General features: G+C 45.5%; 1 pseudogene across 1 annotated transcript in view; it reads left to right on the top strand.

Annotated features, from left to right (window-relative positions):
• Positions 1–3,295: 3,295 nt before the first annotated feature.
• The window catches only part of LOC308246759 (striatin-4-like), a 135,293-nt pseudogene continuing 118,821 nt past the window's right edge, over positions 3,296–19,767 (top strand). The window contains exon 1 of the transcript in view: positions 3,296–3,535. The product of the transcript in view is annotated as a striatin-4-like (transcript). The remainder of the gene's footprint in view (positions 3,536–19,767) is intronic.

Here is a 19,767-nt window from a genome sequence, read left to right as displayed (position 1 = left end):
CAACACCCAGCCTGCCCCCGGGAGCAAAACGGATACAAGAGTTATTCCGAGCAACCCCCGGAAGTGCCAGATTGGACCTTGGATCCATAGGGCGATATGTGTTAACTCCAGAATTGGGACCACAGGCCATCCCTACAGGGGTGTATGGACCTACTCCTAAAGGGATGTTTGGCCTTCTACTAGGTAGAAGCAGCTTAACTATGAAAGGATTATAAGTTTTCCAGGAGTAATTAATGCGGATTATAAAGGGGAAATTAAAATTATGGCCTCTGCCCCCAGAAATATCATCACCATCACCTCAGATATAAAAATTGCTCAATTGATTTTGCTCCCACTGCCTGCCACAGGCAATTTACTTTCCACAGAGTATCAGGGAGCCAGGGGTTTTGGCTCCTCGGACAAGGCATACTGGGTACAAGCTATTTCTCAAGCAAGGCCTGAGAGAACTTTACTTATACAAGGGAAAAGATTTACAGGGATTTTAGATACAGGAGCAGATATTTCTGTCATAAGCTTAGCTCACTGGCCTAAACAGTGGCCCTATAGAGAAGCTATGACACAACTTCAAGGAATAGGTCAGACTAACTCTCCTTTACAGAGTTCACAAATGTTAAAGTGGCAAGACAATGAAGGTCACTCTGGGTTATTTCGGCCATATGTCTTGCCAGGGATCCCTGTGAATTTATGGGGATGAGACATTCTGTCTGCCCTGGGTGTTGCCCTTGTTACCACCCCAGCTCAGGAAAATTTTTAGGGGGCGGTCATTGTTTCTCCTGTTATCCACACAGCTGACAAAATATCTTGGAAGTCAAATGACCCTGTATGGGTAGAGCAGTGGCCCCTTTCCAAAGAAAAAATACAAGCTGCTCATGAGTTGGTACAGGAGCAACTCCAGCTAGGACATATAGAAGAGACTACCAGTCCTTGGAATACTCCTATTTTTATCATAAAAAAGAAATCAGGAAACTAGCATCTTTTACAAGATTTAAGGGCAATAAACAAGACTATAGAAATTATGGGACCTTTACAGCCTAGTCTCCCTTCCTCTGTAGCAATCCCTAATGGGACGAAGCTATTAGTACTAGATTTAAAGGATTGTTTTTTCACTATTCCTCTAGACCCCTCTGATTGCAAATGCTTTGCATTCAGTGTTCCATCTACTGATTTTCAGGAACCCATATGCCACTATCATTGGAAGGTATTACCTCAGGGAATGGCTAATAGCCCTACCCTGTGTCAAAAGTTCGTTAGGCAATTTGCGGAGTTTGAGAGAAACATCCGCAGGTTTATATTATATACTATATAGATGACATTCTTTTAGCTCACTATACAGAATGTCAATTAGAACAAGTGTATGATAACATACAACAGGCTCTTCTTAAATCTAGATTAATTATTACACCAGAAAAGGTACAGAGACAAGACCCTTACCTATATCTTGGACATATTATAGAAGGAAGAAAAATTTGTCCTCAAAAAATTCAACTCAGGATAGACAAGCTAGAGACTTTAAATGATTTTCAAAAAATTTTAGGGGATGTCAACTGAATTAGGCCAACTTTAGGCATAACTACTAATGACCTTAAACCTTTATTTGGTATTCTTCATGGGGATAGCGACCCGCCCTCCCCTCGTCAGCTTACTCCTGCAGCTCACAAGGCTATCTGCCACATAGAAGCTGCCTTAAAGAAACAATTTGTACAAAAAAATTGATTACTCATAGCCATGGCTGTATTTAGTATTGGCTATGCCAGTATATCCTACTGGCCTCTTATGGTAACAGGGGCCTTTGGAGTGGATTCATCTGCACTCCTCCCTGAAAAAGGTAGTTTATCCTTACTCAGAAGCAGTAGCAGATCTTATTTTTGCAGGATGTCTCAGATCTCTGGAACTTTTTGGTCAAGAGCCCCATACCATCGTAGTACCCTATAAGGCTCAACATAGGCAATGGCTATTTCATATAGATGATAAATGGCCTCTTTCATTCCTAGGCTATCACGGTACAGTAGACTCTCATTACCCATCTAATAAACTCATATAGTTTTTTACAGAACATTCCTTAATTTTCCCCAAAGCAGTCAAGACTCAACCAATTCCTCATACAGTTCTGGTATTTACTGATAGTTCTAATAATGGCACAGCTGCCCTAGTTATCAATAATCAACCCTTTGTTTTTCAGACTAACCACACTTCAGCACAACGCATAGAGCTCGAAGCAGTACATCAAGCGTTACACAAATTTTCCACTCAATCTTTTAACCTTTATTCAGATTCTCGTTATATTGTAAATGTGATTCACTTAGAATCTGCTAATTTACATGACACTAACCGATCCGAAGTAATTATTCTCTTACTACAGGTTCAAGCTTTACTCAGGAAACATTCTCACCCTTGTTTCTTTGGCCATATACGAGCTCATACAGATTTACCTGGATCTCTCTCTACAGGAAATACTTACGCTGATCAACTTACTAAAACTGCCTATCTAGCATTATCTCCTTTAGATGCAGCCAAAGCCTCGCATTCTCTCCATCATCAAAATACCGCTAGCTTGCACCAGCAGTTTCGAATCACAAAGGAACAGGGTCGGCAAATTGTTAAACTCTGTCCTCAATGCCCTTTAACCACATTCATTCCTCCCAAAGAAGGGGTCAATCCGTGAGGCTACAAACCAGGCCAACTATGGCAGATGGATGTAACCCATATTCCATCTTTTGGGAAACACGCTTATGTCCATGTTTCAATTGACACTTTTCCTGGTTTCATTTTTGCGTCCCCTCATACAGGAGAAGCCGCTAAACATGTTATTGCTCACTGTTTACAAGCTTTTACTTTCCTAGGCATCCCCCACACCATCAAGACTAACAATAGTCCAGCCTACACAAGTACGGCATTCCAGAAGTTTTGTGCTACTTTTCGAATCCAGCATAAAACAGGAATCCCATACAATCCTCAAGGACAGGGAATAGTTGAGCGAGCTCATCAGAGTTTAAAAAGGCAAATTGAAAAAATAAGGAAGGGGGAGTATGTACATACCCCTGCTAACATACCTAACAGAGCTCTTTATTCCCTTAATTTTTTAAATGGTGATGCTCAGGGCAAAACCACTGTGGAGCAACAGTGGTCCTCACTGTCCAGATCCCACCCTTGGGTACAGTGGAAAGACTTACAGCACAATGGCATGGCCCCGACCCTGTTCTGATATGGGCTCGGGGGTCTGTTTGTGTATTTTCTGAAGGGGACTCTGAACCCGGTTGGATCCCCAGCAGCTATGTCCAGCCCTTTCAAGGTCAAGATGGAGGACAAAGTGGAACAAGAACTCACTCCACCATTCAAGAGGCTACGGGTTGGTCCACTAGTGCCCGCGCCGCCACCGCCACTACAGAGATCACGGACGACTCGGAGGACATTTCCACCAACTTGGGGACAGTTGAAGAAGCTGACAACGGAGGCCGAAGCCATGGTCGTTCGCCAAGGGGCACAACGAACTGCTGAGACTTTGTTTCTTGCCATGCTGTCAATTTTGGCTGTTCAGGTCTGTGATGCTCAGGTTCCATACTGGGCATGCATTCCAGATCCGCCCTTTCTCAGGGCCATTACTTGGGATGACCACAGTGTTCCCATTTTTGTTAATGATACAGATATCCTGGGCCACCCAAGCGCAGATTATCTTACTCCTCAATGGGTGGGAGATTATAGATATGAGGGAAGGTCAACCAGGGTCCCCATATGTTTTGCAGCCATTAACTATTGGAATAACTGTCTTACTGTAGAACCTTCACCAAGGTATACCCATGGTATTAGCAGAGGTGGAGATCCTGAAGAGTATGAGGGGTGGATCTGACGAGAATGGTTCCTTACTATATATAGCCTGCCTGACATCACCAGTACTGTCTCTCAGGGTATCCCGCCCAAGTTGCCTCCATGTTTGTATAATGAATACAGGCTATTTCTGAAGTATCCACCTTGGCGGCGTTGCCGTCATGAGTTGGCTGTGGTACATACTCCCATTAACAATTCCTTTCAGTTACTTGATTGGTCCTATCCCAACCCACTATCTAGCAGAAGTAGTTTTAAGGCTAGAGAGACCCCTGGAGGCTGGGTAGAAGAGATATTCACCACCAAGCAGGGAGGAGTACAGTTAGACATATTTAAGCTTATGGCCACTTTAGGTAGCATTTCTTTGCATCATGATAACCTTGCAGTGATCACAGGTCTTACCGCCTGTGTACCTCCTCCTTATGTTCTCCTTATTGGAATTGTAGATATTGTACATAAGGGCAACTTGTATAGAATTTATTGTACTCATTGCAACTTGTCTAACTGTGTATCTAGATACAACTTTGGTTATGAGGTGGTTGTATTACATCAACCTTCCTTTGTCATGCTCCCAGTTAATATTACTGGACCTTGGTACAGGGATACAAGTTCCCAGGTATTAAGAGAATTGAATAATTTGCTAAGCCACCCTAGGAGATTCATTGGAATGCTTATTACTGGCCTCGTGGTTCTAGTCTCCCTCATTGCTACTGGCACTACTGCAGCCATAGCTTTAACCTAAGAAATACACACAACTCATTTTGTGGACGGTTTGGCAAAGAACGTTTCAGATGCCTTAGGAGCTCAAGAGCTCATAGATAAGAAAATAGAACAAAGGCTCAATGCACTAGAAGAAGCTGTGCTCCTTATAGGAGATCAAATGCACAGCTTGAAAGTGTGTTGTACCCTTCAGTGTCATGCTGAGTTTGATTGGATTTGTGTCACCGCTAAGATATATAATGGTACTATGTGGCATTGGGATTGAGTTCGCAACCACCTGTTAGGAGTTTGGGATCAGACTAACTTTACTTTAGATATCAGTAAATTACATGGAGAGATTCAAGCTGTTAATGATGCAGGTTCCGCTCTGTTGCCTCATAGCGAAGTAGCACAGAATATTTTTAATGAAATTCAAAGCCTTATGTCCTTTCATGGGTTACAGTCTTTTATTTGGTCTCTGTTAATTATTGTTATCCTTGCTCTCATTATCCTCTGTTTACTTCCAGTCTGCTTCCGAACCATCAGATCCAGCATCCGATCCCTGCAAATAGGACTACATGAACTTCACCTAAAAAACAAAGAAGGGGGATCTGTTGGAGACCGGGTGTAAGCTGACATGGTCCTTGCACCTGAAGGGACTAGCAAGGCTGTCCCCTACCCACACAGTTTTCCCAGGCTTGTTTGGATGGCGGTTATCAGTAGAATGAGAGCAACCTTTCATAGCTTTCCAAGAAGTCTGTAACTTTTTACTGAGATTTGCTGTACTGAGAATTTGTCCTTTTGCTCTGTCTCTCCCTTAGAGATTAAGAGGAACAAAGAATACATTCCTCTTGACAGACCTCCTATTCAGTGTTTTGTGTATAAAAGGCATTACACAGTTAATAAACTTGCTGCAGTCACTCGATGATCTGTAGTCCTCCCGATCCCACTCTCCTGTCTTTCTTTCTTTTCTCAATTCCCACCTCCCTACCTCAGCCCGATTCAACCTGTCAGGCTGGCCCTGGCACTCACACAGCTGCTGCTCCTTGGAAGTGGGTGGGCTGCTCACACAGCTGCTGCTCCTCGGATGGGGCCAGGCAGCTCACACAACTGCTACTCCTCAGATGGGAGCAGGTGGTTCGTTCGGCTGCTGCTCCTTGGAAAGGGATGGTCTACTCACACAGCTGCTGCTCCTCGGAAGAGGGCAGACTGCTTGCACAGCTGCTGCTCCTTGGAAGGCGGCTGGCTGCTCATGCAGCACAGCTGCTGCTCTTTGGACAGGTGCAGGGTGTGGGCTGCATGCAGCTGCTGCTCCTCAGTAGTGGGTGGGCTGCTCAAGCGTCTGCTGTTCCTCAGATGGGGTGAGCTGCTCATGTGGTTGCTGCTCCTCAGACAGGGGAACTGGCTGCTCACACAGCTGCTGCTCCTTGGACAGGGGCAGGCCACATGAAGCTGCTGCTCTTAGGCCTGTGGCAGGTTTCTCGCGGGACTGCTGCTCCTTGGACAGGAGCAGGCTGCTCACGTGTCTGCTGTTCACGTGGTTGCAGTGACCTGGGCTAAAGCGTTGGGCCGTTCAGAGGGGAGCCTGCTTCCGAACTCACAGGAGCCTGCACCCAGGGTGGCTGGAGCTTTGTTGACTGTGGGATCACAGCCTAGGTAGCATGTCCCTGGCAGGGGTGGCTGTAGAGTCCCAGGTGTTATCTGAAGGCACTCTGGGTGGAGTTGAGGCTGGGAACCCAGTTACAGCAGCTCTCCCCTTCAAAAAGGCTAGGCCTCTAAGGACAAGCTGGCCTCCCGGTACTGTTTGCAATGGTAGAAGAAGCTGCCTAGTTAGGCGAGTTTGATTAGCCTGCCCCTGAAGATCCTGTGGGATCTAACTGTGCTTCACTCACTCTCTCTCACACACACACACACATCCCCCACCTGACCACATGCTCCTCTTTTACTCCCTCACTCACTCATGCTCTTTCCCGCACTGCCGCATTCTTCCTGCCTCTATATTTGGGTCTGGGGTGTTATTGACTCGTTCATGGATGGAGTTTCCTCTTTAGGTGTCTGGTTATGTGGCTTGCTCTCAAGCCCCTTGACCAGACAGGATAAAATTCATCTAAACAAGACATAACACGGAGGGAACTAAGCACAAATGTACACACAACACCAATAACCCAAATATAAGTGACCACCTGAGCAAAGAGAGGGCAGAGAAAAGAGAGCACAAATGCTATCGAAGAAAGAGAAAAAGATAAGGGATAAAAGACAAAGGAATAAAAAGGAGAATATATATATGTATGTGGGGGTAAGACACCACAGAACCAATAGATAAACCAAAAAAAAAAAAAAAATACAAACACCACACACCCAGCAAATAGGATTGGGGCAGAATCTGTAGAGGCTGAGCTTATATAGTGAAAATAAGATTAACAATTGGATGAATATGGGGAGGACCTAAATTTAATATTGAGGAAGTAGAAAGGGAATAAGTGGATGAGAAGAAAGAGAATGAGAAGAAAAAATAATAAATTTACAAAAAAAAATGATTTAAAAAATGATATAAAAAATTAAAAATAGCAAAAGAAGTGATGAAAAAATAATGCGAAAAGAAATAGAAAAAAAGCAACAAACAAAAACAGGAAAACAAAGAAGAAAAGAAGGAAAAAAAAGAAAAAAGGGATAATAAAAAAAATAAAAATAAAAGTGAAAAAAGTGGAGTGTCGTTCCTTTGGCTGGCTTATGATTCCAGTCTCTGTACTGTACTGTTTCTCAGTTTCCAGTTGCTGGGGCTAAAGATTTCTCTTTAGGCCAGTTCCTATGACCTCAGGGAGTATTCAGAGTCTTTTGTATTATTCAGGGTGGGGTCTAGGTGTGGCTATATTGGTTGCCTGGAGACTGGAGGGAGGGGCTATCTCTCAGGAGAAAATGGCTACTGGGGCTTAGATATGACTCAGCACCAGACTCGCTACCACCTCTCCTGAACCGCCGCCTACTCTCCCCAGATTCCACAAGTCCACACCTTCTCCCGCACCTCAGCCATGGATAAGTGTCTGTATCCGAAAGATCCTATGAACTAGGTTCAGTGGAGAAAGGCACAGGCCCCAGCGCGAGGAGGGACTGCGACTCTGCACGCTCCTCTCTTACCGGCACTGCGTGGTCCGGCCAGCCCTTCAGGGATGCCTCTGAGCTCAGATCCAAAATCCAGACTCCAAGGTCCAAAATCTCCTATCTCCTGCAGTCCCATGGACCCTTTTTTTTCACAGTCAGACGCTTTGCCTGTTTTCAGGGACAGGGCTTGGCGCCCTGTAGTTTCTCCCTGACCCTCTGGGCACAGAGGTCCGGCAGACTCTCTTGCCTAGATCCTTGATTTCACCTTTATTCAGGGGACCTCTGCCCTTCCCAGCTGCAAACTGTCTCACCAGCTGCGTCTCCTTCGCCAATTCGGGCTGAATTTCACTCGTTTCAGCCGCTCACTCTATTTGCTCCAGGACAAGGTTTAGGACACGTCCGTTTATTCCGCCGCCATTTTGTCTCTCCTGCTCTAACTCATTTTAAAATGTTACAGAGTTCAGAATCCAATCCAGTGGATAGAAAATTTCTATTCAGAAGTAGCTCTTTTCATGGTTAGCTATTGTGATCATATTATGGAGCCCTTGCAAACATCAGTTCTTTTTTGTGGGACTTCAATCGTGTGAAAGCCTTTCTGGGCCCTAAGACAATGCTCACAGTGGGAGGTTATCCTCTGCCTGCAGTTGAGAAGCCTTTGGGGGCGGGGGTCATCGCGGAGGAGCAGGCCCAGATCGTGCTTGTCAGACATTTAGACAAGTATGCACTTCTGGTAGATAAACATGGTCCTGAAACTGGGCCTCCATCCTATACCCACTCAGTCAACCTTAGGACTATTAAAAACAGTCTGTGGATCTCTGATTCTGAGAATTTTGAAACATACACAAAAGCAGTAAAAACAAAATGACCTACTATCTCATTATATTTATCAATTATTAAAATGTTGCTACTCTTATTTCATCTAATTCTTCTTTTTTTTCTTGGAGTGTTTAAACTAGATCCCAGCCATACTTTTTACCCATACTTCAGTGAAATCCTTAGATTTTTAATGTTAAATAAAAATTTGAGACAAAAATTTGAGTTTATTTTTGTTTTGTGTCTAAAATTAACACCCTAATTACCTTTGCCCCATGTTGGTAAGTTTATTTTTCCTAGGTTCATTTTTGTCTTTCTTTGATTGACACCAAAACTCTATTTTGCTTGTCATAGCAGCAGTTATTATATTGGTTCTGTATAAACTCAGAATACAGCTACACGATGTAGATGTGTGTTTATAAGCTATGTAAAAACTTTGCTTTCATTGACTATTTCTGTTTCTTGGTAGTCAGATCGTAATGTAAGATTTTTACTTTGGACATAAATCATCAGTTTCTAAGACAAGCCCTATGGGTTTGCACATAGGAAGGCAGTTGATAATTGGGGTATAGTTTTGTAAACAGGAACAGGGTCATTGGGGTAGAGCTGGCAAGATGAGTTGGATTTTATCAGTCCCATGTGTGTTTCTGCTCTGAAATGATGATACTGTAGATTGACTAGTTTTATGCATGTTACTAAAAGAAAAGGGGACCTTTTTGACAGTTTCCTATGCTCAAACCCAACATGTGTGACTGACTCAGTGACTGGTATCTTTTTAGCGAAGCTGCCCCCTCCATACACCGCCATCGCCAGCCCCGATGCCGGGGGCATCCCAGTGCCAGTAGCTGACCAGCCTGGACAGCAAGCTCCACCAGCACATGGTGAAGTACATGGTCTGCAATGAGGCTACAGCAAGTGGAGTTTCCACGAGTAAAGGCACTGATTGTTACCTGACATCTTCTCCCTCAAGGAAGTACTTCAACAGTGTGACTTAAGCGTGGTTGCAGGCTGGACACAGGGATGGCGCATCTCTTCATCCTTGCTTTCTTCTCTCAGCTGTCTATTCCTCTTGAGCATACAAGGATCCTCTCAGTGTTTGCAGCTCACTTCATTGGGAAAATGTCACGGCGAGTTTAAATAGAATGCTATTTGGCTCTTTACTTTCTAAAATGAGACTGACCATAGACAGTTATTTGTAATTATCTTCGATGTCCATTCACATCACAGTGAAATCCATTTTTGTTTTCACTAAAACAAAAATATACTGAAGCACACCACAAATGTGGACTTTGTACTTATGTGGAGGATTACTTAAACATATTTTATGTTTGTAGGATGTCAGTATGGCATTTCTTTTTTTAAAATATTTTTTATTGATTTTTTACAGAGAGGAAGGGAGAAGAATAGAGACTTAGAAACATCGAGGAGAGAAAAACATCGATCAGTTGCCTCCTGCACATCCCCTACTGGGGATGTGTCTGCAACCAAGGAACATGCCCTTGACCAGAATCAAACCTGGGACCCTTGAGTCCGCACGCCGACGCTCTATCCACTGAGCCAAACTGGTTAGGGCAGTATGGCTTTTCTTATTAGGAATTTATTTTGTTTTAATTTAATAAATCTTTATTGTTCAGATTATTACAATTGTTTCTCCTTTTTCCCCCCATAGCTCCCCTCCACCCGGTTCCCACCACACCCTCTGCCCTTACCTCCCCGACCGCTGTCTTCATCCATAGGTGTACGATTTTTGTCCAGTCTCTTCCTGCACCCCTCACACCCTTTCCCCCTGAGAATTATCAGTCCACTCCCTTTCTATGTCCCTGATTCTATTATATTCACCCGTTTATTCTGTTCCTCAGATTTTTAATTCACTTGATTTTTAGGTTCACTTGTTGATAGATATGTATTTGTTGTTCATAATTTTTCTCTTTACTTTTTTCTTCTTCCTCTTCTTAAAGAATACCTTTCAGCATTTCATATAATAGTGGTTTGGTGGTGATGAACTCCTTTAGCTTTTTCTTATCTGTGAAGCTCTTTATCTGACCTTCCATTCTGAATGATAGCTTTGCTGGGTAGAGTAATCTTGGTTGTAGGTTCTTGCTATTCATCACTTGGAATATTTCTTGCCACTCCCGTCTGGCCTGCATAGTTTCTGTTGAGAAATCAGCTGACAATTATATGGGTGATCCCTTGTAGGTAACTAACTGTTTTTCTCTTGCTGCTTTTAATATTCTCTCTTTGTCTTTTGCCCTTGGCATTTTAATTATGATGTGTCTTGGTGTGGTCCTCTTTGGATTCCTCTTGTTTGGGGTTCTGTGCGCTTCCTGGACTTGTAAATCTATTTCTTTCACCAGGTGGGGAAAGTTTTCAGTCATTATTTCTTCAAATAGGTTTTCAGTATCTTGCTCTCTGTCTTCTTCTGGCACTCCCATAATTTTGATGTTGGTACGCTTGAAGTTGTCCCAGAGGCTTCTTACACTACCTTCAACTTTTTGGATTCTTTTTTCTTTTTGCTTTTCCAGTTGAGTGTTTTTTGCTTCTTTGTATTTCAAATCTTAGACTTGATTCTTGTGTTCCTCTAGTCTGCTGTTTGGTCTCTGTATAATATTTTTTATTTCAGTCAGTGTATGTTTAATTTCTAGTTGCTCCTTTTTCATATCCTCGAGGGTCTCACTAAATTTATCAGCCTTTTCTAGGATATTCTTGAAAAGCCTTATAACCGTGGTTTTGAATTCTATATCCTGTCGTTTGTTTTCCTCCATTTCTTTCATTTGTGATCTGTTTCTTTGCCTCCGCATTTTCGCTGCTTCCCTGAGTTGGTTGGGTAGCTTTATGTGCTAGGTTTCCTATATGGCTCAGTGGGTCGGCCTCCCCAGTTAACCTGAGATGGATACTCTTGGTGCACTCCTTTGTGGACTGTGTGTACAGCCTTGTTGTAGTTAAGTCTTGATTGTTGTTGGTATCACTGGGAGGAATAGACCTCCAGGCCAGTTGGCTGTGAGGATCAGCTGTGTCTATGCTGGGAGAAGTTCAGTGCTGGAGACAGCATTATAGGATTAGACTTGCCAAATTGCAAAAGCCTCTGTGCTCAGCTTGGATGGGGCAGAATCTCAGGGCGGAGTAAACTGTCTTGGCTTCCCGCCTCCAGACCTCTGCCTTCCGAGACTCCCCTGAGTTTCCACCTGATAGTCCAGATTCCCCCTGTAAGAGCGTGGGTCCCCAGGGGTCGCCTGGAACTGGGGTTCAGTGCAGTCAGAACTAGGGTTCAGTGCAGTCAGGAGCTTCCGACTCCCTTCCGCTAGGGAATGCCTGCGGCAACCTCTGCATTCAGCTTTCTCTGTGAGCAATCACGCGTGCGCGAGTGCACTCGCCTCCAGACCCGCTGCAGCTCCCCCGGGTCTCTGAGTCTCCATGTGCCTTTCTCTCTACCTGACAGTCCAGACTCCCCCTGTATGAGCTTGGGTCCACGGGGTTTCGCCCGGAACTGGGTTTCAGTGCAGTCGGAACTGGGGTTCAGTGCAGTCGGGGGCTTCCTTCCCCCTCCCGCTAGAGAAAGTCAGCCAGGCACTCAGTCGTCCTTCCTCTCTGTGCGCATCTCCATACCTCAGCCCTCCTTTGCTGCTCCTCTGATTCTCCGTGAGCTTTCCTCTTTCCTTCTAGTTGTAGAATTTCCACTCAGCCAGCCTCCCTGTGGTTCTGGATGATGTCTGTCCTGTCTTTTAGTTGTAGTTTTGAAATTGTTGTGTGAGGCAGCAGTTTAGGTGCTTACCTATGCCGCCATCTTGGTTTCTCTCCTTATTAGGAATTTATTATTGACATTTGTGCCAAATCCTATACAATAAAAGGCTAATATGCAAATTGTCCCCTCGACCGGGAGTTCGACCAGGGGATGGGGCCAGCTGGCCAACTGTCCTCGGCCCCTCCCCCTGGCCATCCCTGCCCCCAACCGCCCCCCCCACCCTGATCGGGGGCAGGCCACCAGCCAACCTCCTGCATCCCCTCCCTGGCTGTGCATGAATTCGTGCACTGGGCCTCTAGTTGTTTATAAGTTGCTTGGTATTTTATTCCATTTGCTTGATATTAATTTGGTGAAATGTCCAAAAAATTTGAAGGGCAAATTTTTTTTACTAAACTTTGGGAAGAGGAACTAAATTTTAACTAAAATTTTCACAGTTTCAAGTAATAAATTTGTAAAGTGTATGCCAGTTAGATTAAGTATATTTCTGCTTTTATGGTTAGGCTTTATTTCTAACATGTCAATCTCTCTTAAAGTCTGAAATTAAATTAATTTGTGTTATTTGTATTTTTTTCCCCTCTTTAGAAAAGTCTAAAAAAGGTCAGCCAGTGATTATTGTATCTCTAAAAACCATAAAGTATGGATGCTGGGCTTTATATGTTTTATTAAAAGTCATAAAATAAAGCATTAAGTTACAAAGTGATTTTTCCATTGTAAATATTTTTTTTCTATAAAGAACATTATTGGAAGAACTTTATTGTATAGACTAGAGGCCCATTGCAAGAATTCGTGCACAGATGGGGTCCCTCAGGGTGGCCTGCAGGGATCGGGCCAAAACCCACAGTCCAATGCCACCTGCAGCTCCTACCTGCCGCTCCCGCTCATCAGTCCCAATCAGGAGAGGCTCCCGCCACCACAGCAGCAGCAGCACTTGCCAGCTATGAGCCCTGAGTCTGGCGCCCTCACAAAGGGAGTGGCCTGGGGGATCAGGACAAAACCGGCTCTCCGACATCCCCTGAGGGGTCCTGGATTGCAAGAGGGTGCAGGCCAGTCCAAGGGACCCCAAGGGTGCACAATTGGGACCCAGGAGGGAGCATGGGAGGGCTCCAGGGCATGGCTGGCCCCATCTTGCCAGTCCCGATGGGGGCCAATCAGGGCCAGCTGGTGAAAACACAGGAGGTTGGCCAGCTGGGGAGAGACCGTAGGAGGGCTCCAGGGAGTATCCGCCCCATCTCCCTAAGTTCTGATCGGACTCCAGCGGCAAGCTAACCTACCGGTTGGAGTGTCTGCCCCCTGGTGGTCAGTGCACATCATAGCAAGTGGTTGAGCAGTTTTAGCATATCATTAGCATATTATGCTTTGATTGGTTGAACAGTCGATTGGTCACTGGGCACTTAGCATATTAGGCTTTTATTATATAGGATAGGTGACATCTATAAAGCCACCTAGTTGTTTAAGTTGAACACTTAGTAGTAAATTTCATTAGCATTAACCTCCTTATTGCTCTTCGTGGAGTTGGCAAACAATAGAAGTTGTTAGACATAAGCAGTAATTAAAAAACATCCAGCAGTGCCTCAAAGGTCTCCTTGGATTTGGTATTCATGGTTTTCCCCTCCTATTCCTCTACTCCTTTGTTTTTGTTTGGAAAGAGGCAGCAGATTATGCTCAGAGGTTGATTCTGTCTTTGCCAGCCATTGGTTTATCACAGGTCTGCCATAGGGACTGGAATGATTTCTTAAGCCTGAAGTACACACGACAATATCTTTTAATAAGGCAGTACAGAAACAGCACAGTCCAAACAAACATTAACACACTATTGTTCCAGGCAAGGGGAGATAAAAGGATAAAGTCTACATTTAACCGAGGTGGGTGGGCCTCTTCATGGGAGCTGGGGATGGGGAGCCACTCCCTGACTTCCAGCTGCGGCTCCCACCTCAGCCCCTGCTTGCTGAGTCCTGCTGAGGGGTAACCAGTGCTGGGGCTGGCTGGCTGGCTGCTCCAAGGCTGTCACTCCATGGCTGGGCAGGGCTTAAGGCCACTGCCCACCCAAGGGTCACCGTGGCCACCACAGGAGAAATGTCTCCTGATGATCCAAGGGCTGTTTACGGCAGCAAAGTGTGCCTTGCCCAGCCCAAACTCTCCAGCACTCTTCACATCCTCAGGAGTCAGCCTAAAGGTCCCCAGGCCATGATTGCTTCTCTCCCTGGTCCTTCGGATATGCCCCCAGCTGGGCCCACAGAGGAGGTGTTTACGTCCTGACACAACTTTACTTCTAAAAACCTTTCTGGTCTGTGTCATAAACAAAGGCATTAAAACAACTTCAACTCATAAGCAGATGGATTTGAAATCATATTAAACTAAATACACAACACACCACCCATAAAAACTTCTCTTTTTAAATAAGTAGAAAGAGAGCAGTTTTAAAACTTTACACTTGCACTTGGAAGTCAACAGAACAGGCTAGGCCACTGATGCAGGATCTCCAAGTCCCTGTGCATTTAGCCACTGCCGTCAGCCTGGCTGCTAAGGGCTGCATTTACACAGCGGCAAGAGGTTTGACTGTAATAAATTATTTCTGGGCATAAAGAAAGTTGTGCTGAAATTTTTATATCATTACTAACCCTGTTATATAAGACTAGAGGCCCAGTGCATGAAATTCGTGCACGGGGGGGGGGGGAGGGGTCCCTCAGCCCAGCCTGCACCCTCTCCAATCTGGGACTGCTGGCTCCCAACTGCTTGCCTGCCTGCCTTCCTGATTGCCCCTAACCGCTTCTGCCTGCCAGCCTGATCACCCCCTAACCCCTCCCTGCCAACCTGATTGATGCCTAACTGCTCCCCTGCCAGCCTGTTTTCCCCTAACTGCCCTCCCCTGCAGGCCTGGTCACCCCTAACTGCCATCCTCTGCAGTCCTGGTCCCTCCCCCCCCCCCCAACTGCTCTTTCCTGCAGGCCTGGGTCCCTCCCAACTGCCTTTCCCTGCAGGCCTGGTGGCCCCAACTTCCCTCCTCTGCCAGCCGGGTCACCCCTAACTGCCCTTTCCTGCAGGCCTGGTCGCCCCAACTTCCCTCCTCTGCCGGCTTGGTCACCCCTAACTGCCCTCCCCTGCTGGCCTGATCACCCACAACTGCCCTCCCTTGGAGACCTGGTCCCTCCCAACTGCCCTCCCCTGCTGGCCTGATCGCCCACAACTGCCCTCCCTTGGAGACCTGGTCCCTCCCAACTGCCCTCCCCTGCTGGCCATCTTGTGTCCACATGGGGGCAGGATCTTTGACCACATGGGGGCAGCCATCTTGTGTGTTGGAGTGATGGTCAATCTGCATATTACTCTTTTATTAGATAGGATAGAGGCCTGGTGCATGGGTGGGGGCCAGCTGGTTTGCCCTGAAGGGTGTCCCGGATCAGGGTAGGGGTTCCCTTGGGGTGTGGGGCGGCCTGAGTGAGGGGCCTGTGGTGGTTTGCAGGCCGGCCACGCCCCCTGGCAACCCAAGCGGAGGCCCTGGTATCTGGGGTTTATTTATCTTCTACAATTGAAATTTTGTAGCCTGGAGCAGAGCCAAGCCTTCTGCATGCTCAGTGACGGCAGCCATTTCTGTTGGGGATTTATGTATCTTCTAAAATTGAAACTTTGTAGCCTTAAGCGGAGGCCTGAACTGACCAGGGCTGCAGAAGCTTGGCTTCCTCCATTGCCGCGGGCAACCCTAGCCTCCTGCTCTTTCCAGCTCAGTGGCTGCCACCATTTCTGTTTGGTTTTATGTATCTTCTATCATTGAAACTTTGTAGCCTTGAGTGGAGGCCTAGGCTGGCAAGGGCAGGCGGAAAGCTTGGCTTCCTCCATTGCCGGGGAAACCCATGCCTCCCTCCTGCTCTCTGTGGCGGTAGCCATCTTTGTTGGGTTTATTTGCATATTCACTCCTGATTGGCTGGTGGGCGTGGCTTGTGGGTGTAGCGGAGTGATGGTTATTTTGCATATTACTCTTTTATTAGATAGGAAGTGCAAATAATTGTGAATATTCCAGAGAAAATGAATAGTATCCAATCAGATTGTCTTGTATGGAAACAGTAACATTAAAGGAAGGGAAAAAAAAGTAGGAAAAAAAGTGTTTGAAGAGTGCTTTGTATAAGACTTGCTACCGTTCATGTAATTTGATCTTAAATTTATGAATTGAGGAGGTGCTAGGTAATTGGATGCTTCTCTGGAGAAATTCTAGAGAGAAAAGAACAGATAGAATGAACCAGGGCTGAACAGAACGGCTCAGTTTCACGGTGATTCATTCTCCTCGGGTCAGCCATCTCTGAGAGGAACCTGATATTCCTGTGGAGATGGAAAAACAACCCTCACAACAACAACAAAAACGCAGAACAAGGCTAACACAAGCCCTTTTTATTTCAGTAGATAGATTGGAAAGGGAAGTAGGAGGGTGTGTGTGTGTGTGTGTGTGTGTGTGTGTGTGTGTGTGTGTGTAAATATGGATACATTTTAGCAAGCTTTAGAGAACACGACATTTAAGGTGAAAGAAGAAGCGATGTCTAGGACAAGTGAATGGGAAACTGGAGAAGCACCGAGAAGAGGGGGCTCGCTGGCCATGGCAGGTGAGGAGGCTGAGGTCAAGGCCGGCGCACAGACGTGAGGCCTGGCCCTGCCACTTAGCAGCTGCGTTCCCTGGGGACTCCTGCACTTGTTCTCTCGTGCAAAGTGGTAGAACAATCCTCTCTGCCTTAGAGTCACTGTGGGGGTTCCGGGGGGTGCAGTGCCCAGCACAGTCTCTTACGGGTTCACTTTGCCAAGTAGAAGGAGAACTCATGCCTAAGGACGACGTTGCTTCCCCTTCGCACTGCACAGCAGATGGCAGCGGCCTGGGCTGGTGCTGAGGTCACACTGCACACCTTCTCGTTCAATCGCCTTGTTTTACAGAGAGGAACTGTGGTCTAGACGTGAGGTGGGAATGAAATATAAAAACAAATCTTGTCATTTTCCAAGCACACATTTGCTTAAAGGTAAAATTTGGAGGTACAAAAATTAAGGTTTTCTTCATAGTCTGGTTTTCTTGACATTTTAAGTAGTATAGTAATACATTCTGGATGTTTGTGAATTTTAAATATTCAGATTTTCTATATAATGTTTAATAAATTATAGGTGGCTTATTGCTAACTTTTATATATTTCTACCAAGATTATTTACTTAAGTTTTTTTAAATCTTTTTTTATTGTTTAAAGAGAGAGAAAGAGAAACATCAATTTGTCATTCCACTTACTCATGCATTCATTAGCTGATTCTTGTTCATGCCCTGACCGGGATGAAATCCACAACTTTGGTGCATCAGGATGGCACTCTGACCAACCGAGCTACTGGGCCAGGGCTAGAAGTCTTTTTAAAATAAAGTGCAGACTTTCAGAGAGGTTATAAAAATAATAGTAGATGGCACAGAGAGTGCTCGTAGTTTCTTCATGCACAGTCCCCACATATTAACACCTTGTCACATCAGCTTTCTCTTTCTAAATAAACAAATTATCATTTTGCATAATATTTTAAGGTAATTGCAGTCATGTTGCTTGACTACCGCTAAACATTTTAGTGTGAATTTCTTTAAAAATAAGACACTCAGCCTGGCTGGTGTGGCTCAGTGTTTGAGCACTGACCCATGAGTCAAGAGGTAACTGGTTCTATTCCTGGTCAGGGCACATGCCCGTGTTGCAGGCTTGATCCCCAGTGAGGGGAGTGCAGGAGGCGGCCTCTCACTCTCTAGTCAACAAAAACGTATAAAAATAATAGTAATAAAAATAATACATTCACTTATACAATTACAGTGCAATTATCAGATGCAGGAAATGAACATACTGTTATCTAATTTTTGACCTAATTCATGTTTGTCCAGTTATTCTATTAAAAATAAAAATCCATTACAAAAGTCAATATAGAATTACATGTTGCACTTGGTTATCATGTTCTTTAATCTCCCTTTATCTGAAAGTTGGTCTTGCTTTGTCCTTTATTGCCTGGACGTTTTCTGAAGAGTACAGGCAGATACTCTGTGAGAGGTTCCTGAATTTGGTTTCTCTAATGCTCCCTGTGATTAGATTCGGGTCACACATTTCCGACTGTTGTGCCCAGGAGTGACATTCTGCTCCTCTCAATGCTTTTAAAGTGATTATAAAATTAAAGAAAATAAAAGAATTGCTAGCATTAGAGCTATTATAAGTTTTTTAAGTTAAAAGGTATCATAAAATTAATTATTCAGCCTGGCTGGCATGGCTCAGTGGTTGAGCGTCAACCTATGAACCAGGAGGTCATGGTTTGATTCCTGGGCAGGCCACATGCCCGGGTTGTGGGCTCAATCCCCAGTACAGGGCATGTAGGAAGCAAGGCCCTGAGGCCTACTAATATGATGCCCTCAAGTGCTCCCAATTGTGACCTTCCTGGGATTGGCCAAAGTGCCACGCCAGCACGGCCAAGGGTGAACCTGAGTGGGGGCAGCTGAAAAGCTTAGAAAAGTCAGACAAGAGAATGAAAGCTGGGTCTCCGTGGCACACTGTTTCCTGATAGACAGCGCCACACCCCAAAGCCGTGTCTTTATTTTATAGCAGATTTCCTTGAGGCAAAGTAAGGGCATGGTCAAGATGTTTACAACATTCTCCTGGGTTTCAATCCTACTCAACTACATGCACCTGAACTCTATCACTCAGGCATGTGGGGCCACGTGTTTGGACCATAGGTTCAAGCTTACAACTACAGCTGTTGGCTATAATTATGCTGGGAGGGCTCTGCCTTCCAAGCTGGGACTTGCACGTGGCCACGAGAGGACTCTGCCCTCTCATTAATCCAAGGCTTGAACCTGTCCAAACACTGTAGCCGAGCCCCACAGACCAACGCTAGGCTGTCATACGTTACCGGAGGCTACACATTGCTGAATGACAGCAGGCGTCAGAAGGGAGACTAGAGCCGCTGTCTGCGGTGAGTGAAACAGCTTTTGTGGTAAGCTTTTCCAAAGACACACCCTGAGACCATCCAGAGACCAGTGGAGGACATCCTGCTCTCTCTAAGGTCTCTAGTCAAGTGAGGTGATAGGGGCCAGTCTCAGGAATGTGGGTGCCCGGTGACCAGAGTTCTAGCTTCTGTATTGTCCTGTGACTGAGGAAGTGACATAAAGTTTGCAAGGTTCCATTACCTGTATGTTTTCCTTTAAGCAGACTTACCTGGAAACCCCTCAGGGCTTTGGACTGACACCCCCATAAACACTCCAAGTTATCCAACTCAGCTTTCCCCCACGGCTCCCCATGCATGCCACCAGGGTCCTAGCATTCAGGAGAGCTGAGTTAGACCTGTGTCTGCCTGATAGGTTTAGTGTCCTGGCAAAGCCATTGTGTCCTCCTGGGCCTTCCCAGGGACCCTACCAACACACAAGGGATGAGGCAAGAAACAATTTTCTAGAGACCTGGGCAGGTGTATATGACATAAAACCTGCCACACCTGTGGGCGGTGTGACGTGTGCCGGATGCAAAAACTCAGAGATGGCCAAAGTATAAGACTAGGCTGGATGTGGCCTGAATGGCCACTTCAAACAGGCCTGGGTTTCAGCACTGTGATCCTGGTAGAGTCACACGGCT

Source organism: Plecotus auritus, assembly GCF_963455305.1.
Source record: "Plecotus auritus genome assembly, chromosome: 4".
NCBI lineage: Eukaryota > Metazoa > Chordata > Mammalia > Chiroptera > Vespertilionidae > Plecotus > Plecotus auritus.
The sequence above is the reverse complement of the archived record's forward strand: the minus strand, read 5'-3'. Positions and strand labels throughout refer to the sequence as shown.